Here is a 7578-nt window from a genome sequence, read left to right on the forward strand (position 1 = left end):
CAGTGATCTTCCAGGGTAACCCAGGGAGGGGAAGCCTGGGAGAGGCAACGGTGAGGGAAAGGGTTTACCTTCCTTGTGTTAAGGTCCAGAGGATCTGGGTCTTGGGGGTCCCAGGGCAAGGTTTTGGGGGGACCAGAGTGTACCAGACACTGGAATTCCTGGTTGGTGGCAGCGCTACAAGTACTAAGCTGGTAATTGAGCTTAGAGGAATTCATGCTGGTACCCCATCTTTTGGACGCTAAGGTTCAGAGTGGGGATTATACCGTGACAGTCTCTTAAGAGCTTAAAATCCATGAACCCATTAAAGGTACTCAGCTAGCGTTGGACTGGATTCACATTTTATTCCTTACAGGACTGGAAAACATACAATACTCTAATGCAGTGTTTCCCAAACTGTGTTCCATGGAACACTGGTGTTCTGCATGATGTGAATAGGTGTTCCATGAAAGAATCATAATTAAAAAAAAAGGTCTTTAAATTTTTTTTAATTTTAAATTTGGCATATTTGAAGCATAGTTTACAACTCTTTTTGAATGACTATAATTTAACATAAAACTCTTTTTCCGGTTATTGATAGATCTTGTATTGAATATCATGGCATAAAGAGAACGTGGCACAGAAGTATGCTGACGTCTACCACTTTTGGGCACGTTTCAGTTAGTGACGTCATACCCCTTCTGCTCGAGACTGCTCGAACTGCAGTGGTATGCACACATCATTCTCTTTACGCCATGTTGAATATAACATATTCATTCAACACGTTCAGACCTGTGGGTCTTTACCATGTGTGCGGTAAGCACAACTAAACTAGTTTCACTTGAAACAATATAAATATTTGTGACAAACAAAATTTGACAAAAATCAGTATTTCTAAATATTGTTACTAAACCTAATCACCATTGAATTGTGGCTAAAGAAGGAACTTTGAAAAGAAAAGCAAGTTCTTCTGGTAGTCCAACTGTGGCTGAAATAAATGAGCAAAATATTGAGACACTTCAAAGTGAGGATGAACAATCAGTCTTTTGTTGCCAAAAAATCTGTTAGTACTAGCGAGTTATCCAAGGTTATAGAATTTCTACCAAAGTATATAAAAAAACAAGAAGAAGCAGGCGTTAAAAGACTGCCACGAAAGTATGATGAAAGTTATTTGTCTTTTGGTTTTATGTTTGTTGGAAATAAAGATGTTCCTGATGCACAGTGCATCGTGTGCAACAAAATACTAACAAACGGTTCATTGGCTTCTGTGAAACTTCGTAGGCATTTGGAAACCAAGCATGCTGAATACAAAGACAAACATAAAAGTTTTTTCAAGAGGAAGCATGACTCACTTGGAAATTGTAAACTTTCAATGATTAAAATTGCTAAAACAGACAACAAAAGTGCAACAGAGGCATCTTATCGAGTAAGTAACTGTATAGCGCTTACCAGAGAAGCTCACACTATTGGAGAAATGCTTATCAAGTCTTGTGTGAAAGATATTGTAACATGCATGTTGAGCGAGCAGTCTGGTAAAAAAATTGATTCTGTTCAGTCGTCAAATAATACTGTTGCATGCCATATTAAAGATCTTGCCGATGACATAGAAAAAGAGCTCATTTGCTGACTGAAAATTTGCCATGACTATTCATTGAAGCTAGATGAGTCCACTTATGTTTCAGGACCTGCTGTGCTACTAATATTTATCCAATATAGATGTAATAATATTATTGAAGAGGACCTGCTCTTATGTGAATCTCTGCAGAGCAACACAACTAGAGAAGAAATATTCAACTACATCAACAATTTTATCAGAAAGCATGAAATTAGTTGGGGAAAATGTATTGATGTATGTACTGACAGGGCTCAGGCAATGATCTGGAAGATGAAGGGAGCTGTAACGTGAATCATAAGTGTGGCACCAGAAAGCACTAAGAGCCATTGTATTCTACACAGACAAGCACTTGCAGTTAAAAAAATACCAGCATATCTGAAAATTGTGCTCGATGAAGCAGTACAAATTATCAATTTTGTCAAATCTCGACCACTTCAATCCAGGTTATTTAAAATTTTGTGTAAGGAAATGGGTCAGCACAAAGCGCTTCTTTTACATACAGAAGTGAGGTGGCTATCCAGAGGAAAAGTGCTTGTGAGGCTTTTTGAGCTTCGTAGTGAACTACTGGTGTTCTTCACTTCAGATAATTCAGGATGGAAATTTAATGACTGTCTGACAAATTCCTCATGGCTAATGAGACTTGCGTATCTTGCAGATATTTTTGCAAAATTAAATGAAATTAATCTGTCACTGCAAGGAAAGAATGTGACTGTTTTTACTACAATGGATAAAAATTCATCTTTAAAAAAGAAACTGGAATTCTGGGCATCTTCTGTAGAACAGAATAGCTTCGATTGCTTCCCTACAGTACAGAATTTCTGACTGAAATAAATTCTACAGTCCATGAAGAAGTTTCCAGCACCATTTTACAGCACTTACCTGACTTGCAGACCTCTTTATTAGAATATTTTCCTATAACTACTGATGATAATGCTTGGGTTCGGAATTCGTTTGTAATTACAGCCAAACCAGTCAGCTTTACTGCACACGATTATGAAAGCCTAATTGACTTAATTTCTGACTCTGATTTGAAACAAAAGTTTAAGGATCTTCCGCTGAATTAATTTTGGAGCAGCCTAGTAGAAGAGTACCCTAATGTTGCTAAACGTACAGTTTGAGTGCTCCTTCCTTTTGCTACAACTTATTTGTGTGAGACGGGATTTTCATATTATACTGCAACAAAAACCAAATATAGGAATAGACTTGATGCTGCGCCTGACATGAAGATTCAACTTTCCAGCATTATTCCTAATATTAAGCAAATTTGTGATAGAAAAATGCAGAAACACTATTCCCATTAAATTCAAATGTATGTTTCTGTTTATAAAAATAGATTTTCCTAGTAAAAATCTAATTTGTTTGGTGTTTGTGTATATATAAAAACAGTTTTTTTAAAGTAGAACACTGTTTTTAATTTTGACTGTTGCACTTGTTTTTTGTACTACTTTATACACGCTTTCCAGTTAGAAATTTAGTTCAAGTTATTTTAAATTTGTATTTTTGCTTTGTTTTATAAAATAAAATATATTTGAGCATAAATAATGCAATTTTTTATTTGAAAACCAAATGACTACAAAATAATATTATAAGTGTTCTGTAATAGGCTAGTATCAGAGGGGTAGCTGTGTTCGTCTGGATCTGTAAAAGCAGCAAAGAGTCCTGTGGTACCTTATAGACTAACAGACTTATTGGAGCACGAGCTTTCATGGGTGAATACCCACTTCCTCAGATGCATCCGACGAAGTGGATATTCACCCATGAAAGCTCATGCTCCAATACTTCTGTTAGTCTATAAGGTGCCACAGGACTCTTCGCTATAATAGGCTAAAAAGTGTTCCATGGCCAAAAAAGTTTGGGAAATGCTGCTCTAATGTTCCCTCTCCAAAGAAATATTAATACACCCAAAAAATCAGCAGAGCATGAGTCTGATTCAGAGTAAATGAATGAAAGTGTCTTGGAGGCAGGGCCTCATATCTTAAAATGAATTTGTAGGGTGCCTAACATAATCAGGGGTCTTGCTCCTGATTGGGGCATTTGGGCTCTACCAAATCATAGATGATGGTGCTAAATCTGTGTGATCCCTTCATTTTGAGATGATGATTTTATGTAAATCTTTCTGAAAATGTCACTCTCCTCAGGAATCAATAAAGCAGAGTGTCCTTTTGCAATTCACTTCTTTTGTTCTCTAGGAAAACAGAGAACACTAAAAGATGCAGTCTTTTAGTTTTTGAGCATCCTCCTGTCTAGGCCAATATTTCTGACTTTTCAAATAAATGCTCTCAGGAGTTGTTGTGGCTTGCTCATTAAGACCTCAGTCCTGCAAACAGTTGTGCCCATAGTTAACCATTGGGACTACTCATGTGTTAACTAAGCATTTGTTTAAAGTGTTTACTGAATCAGAGCCTAAGGACCTGACTCTGTACCATTGTCATCTTGCCCCTGACATTACTGGGAGCAGGAATAGTCCCTGAAAGACATTTATTGTCGAGTCCCCAAAAGTATGCAAGGTGCTGCGCAGTCCCTGCCTTTGACGAATTTACAGTCTAAAGAGACAACCCATAGAGGCCAGGATGGTGGAAAGGGGAGAAATACATTAGTGAAATGATTGAGATGAAGTTCTTGTTAGTTTCACTATTTTCAAAATAATAAGTCCAGCTCTTTTCTTTTCCATTCACCCCCCCGCACCCCAATTTCCCTTTTGCTACATTGTGGCAGGAAAATCCTATTTCCTGTCCTCATAATTGTTTTTTCTCCTTCAACATGCACTAGGGATCAAGGGGTGAAAGAGTCTACATTAATCACAGTATCTCTACTATTCAGAGCGTTTCTAATAGAAATCTAGATGCACTTTTTTCAAGTGTGTCCTCTTACAGGGTGCTGCTCTGAGCAATCTGGATGAATGGCGATATACTTAATGTAAGACATTTGCAGTGGTGCATATCAATATATTATAAAACTTTTTGGGGTTTTAGACTAAGATCCACTTTACTCATTCATTTTTTGCTAGGAAAGACAGAACTGAATCTTAAATTGTAAGCCCCTGAGTGCAGAGGCTGTGTAAAGCTCTCTATTTGTGCAGCGCCCAGCATAATGGAATCTGACCCTGGTCAGAGATTGTGAGTGTTATTATAAACTAAATTATTCATAAATCCAACACAAATCACCCAAATAACATCAGTTAATACTGTATTACAGAGAGAGAATAATTTAGACAGCAGTACAGGTGAGGTAAACAGATTGAACATTGGAGAAGCAAGGGCATTAAAGTATGATTGTGGTGGTATTTCAGCCTTTTAGTTTCTTCTCTTTTTGAAGATGTATAATATTCATCTTTATTTCATTAATATCTGTCTTCTTTTCTTGCTTAGCTTTGAGGGTTAGTAATAGAACTGTTGAAAAAACAGAGTTAGAAATAATTTAAAAATTCATAAACCCAGATAAGACACTTACAACTACACCTTCTGAATATTTAGTCACAGGAAACAGTCAACATTTTAAAAAACTCAGCAATTGTCCAGACAGTCTATTACAGTACTTTAGCACAGAGAAAAATAAATTCAGTCTTCTGTAGTACTTCTTGATTTTTCTCAGTAACAGTAGTTATTAATATATATATCTTCTTACAGATATACTGCACACAGTAAAATGAATGATTTCAAATACACATACACACAAGATTATGGGATGAAGCTTCTCAACCTCATAGATCTTCTTTTCCCCAATGGCCTTTAGAGGTGAATCCTTCATAGTGTCTTTTTATTAGAAGACAATCAATTAATGCCCAAGGGGGGGAGGGCATAAAAGCATCTAAGTCTATCCACGGGGGGAAGAAAAGCTGGAAAATGTATGGTGGCACGCAAAATAGAAGAGCACTTCCCAAAATACTTTAGGGATATTTGATTGCTGAGGTATTATAGAGATTATTTATAATCTGGTATACGAGAAACTGAGATCCTCATAGCCCAATGGAAAAAATGAAGATTTTTTCTGAGAAAATGTGATGCTTAAAAAGATGAGGCATGAATAAAGAAACGAATGCTGACTTTTCATATTTTGTTGACTTTTGCACTGGGTTCAACATGTGTTCTGAAGTAGAATGACTAGGATGGTTTCACTTCAGTCACTGATGGACATTGCTTTGGGAAAGTAAATTATTGCACAAATGATGCGACATTGTTGACAGTCTCAGAAGTCTGCCTATCATGGAAAAATTTGTCACCCATAGACTCTCTAAATTCAGTTTGTAATCACTGAGGTTCCTATCTGAGATAACATTGTTGTCATACTTTTCTTCCCCGGTACTCATTTTGAGCCACTCAAACCAAAATAAGAGTGTTACGCACGCTTTATGGCTAAGTCTACACTATGAACTAGGGGTGTGATTCCTCTGCTTGCACACATATACTTGCACTAGCTCATGTATAAATCATAGTGAAGCCATGGTAACATGAGTAGCGGTAGCAGAGGCAGACCTTAGCTGTGACAATTACAAACCCACCTGAGCCCTGTGGATATGTACTCGACATGGCTAAGCCATACCTCTGCAGTCCATACCCGTGCTACCATGGCTGCACGGCTATTTGTAGCTGGGCTAGCTTGAAGAGAGCTACTATGTGTATTTGAAAAGGGATTCACACCCTACATAGTGTAAATATAGCCCATAAACATTCCTTTAGTTAAACTAATGCAAGTTTGTGTGTAGACAAGGCCTTATATCTTGATATACAGTATATGGACAGAACTCTGCAATCCTTATTCAGGCAAAACTCTCAATACACATAAACTGACACAAATTAGAGACACTTCAGTATTTCTGATGGAGCGGTTACAGTTTATTCTATGATGCCTACGTATTTAGAATAATAATTTATGGATAGCTGAAAACTGCTACCCAAGCATCAGCAAGTTAGCATTGTATGCTAAGATCCTAAATTAACCATGGCTGGTGAAAAACATGCCTGTGGCTCTGCCCCAGTATTAATGCGTTCAGTATCCACTTCCCAGTGCTCAACAGTTCAGCTGGCTTCAGGACTCAGTATTTCTCTACTCCATGTTCTTTTTGCATCTTGCCCTGGCTAGGAGATAAAGCCCACACACAGGAAGGAACATGGCCAGACATTATCTGAGCTGCAGCTTCAAGATTATTTTCTTTCTCTACAGGCGTTTTGTTATGATTTATAAAAAAGGAAGAAAAAAATTGTGTAGTGCTGGCTAGAAGTTGGGTCAATTCATCCCTGGTGCAATTTAGCTGGTGTCCTAGCTGTTACACCTGGCTTATTGTGTTTATATAATCTCTTCTCTTAATCCGTCTGTCTGTACTACACAGGAATCTTCATTAAGGCCCTGATTCAGCAGTGCACTTAAGCATATGCTTATGAATAACTGAAAACAGCTGCCTAAGTATTAGTGAACCTTGTATGATGTGATCCTTAATTATATCTGTCTGTCAGAAGACATGTTAGTGGCTCTACCCCAGTGATTAAAACCCACTGAAATCATTGTAATTTAGGCTTGTATTTGAAGTTAAGCATATACTTAAGTGCTTTGCTGAAATGAGGCCTAATTTACTGGTGCAATTTTTTAAAAAGCATTTGAAAAGCCTGCTAACGGTAGCCAAACATATTAGAGCTGCTATTCATGCATTAGTTATTCATTGTGATAATGTTATTACTGTACTTAGTCCTGCCTGGAGTGCAGGGGACAGGACTAGATGATCTGTCGAGGTCCCTTCCAGTCCTACACTTTTATGATTCTGTGTAATTTATTATATTTCTTTTTCTTATTAGTGTTCATTTTTATTAATGATGTTTGTTATTGTAGAGACTAAGGTCCAATCAAGAATGAGGCCCCATTGTGTTAGATGCTGTACAAACACAATTAGATAGACAAGATAAGACCAAGGGTTGGGGAAGAGGCAGAACCCACAAGCTGAGTGAACAGTTTGATGGCAGCAAACAGCATGTTAGTGCTATGATTTTTTTTTTTGT

General features: G+C 37.4%; 1 pseudogene; it reads left to right on the forward strand.

The window, feature by feature from the left end:
* The first annotated feature begins 731 nt into the window (after positions 1 to 731).
* LOC115649394 lies at positions 732 to 2892 on the forward strand (annotated as a pseudogene).
* Positions 2893 to 7578: the final 4686 nt, after the last annotated feature.

The sequence above is a fragment of the Gopherus evgoodei genome, chromosome 3, assembly GCF_007399415.2.
Source record: "Gopherus evgoodei ecotype Sinaloan lineage chromosome 3, rGopEvg1_v1.p, whole genome shotgun sequence".
Lineage (NCBI taxonomy): Eukaryota > Metazoa > Chordata > Testudines > Testudinidae > Gopherus > Gopherus evgoodei.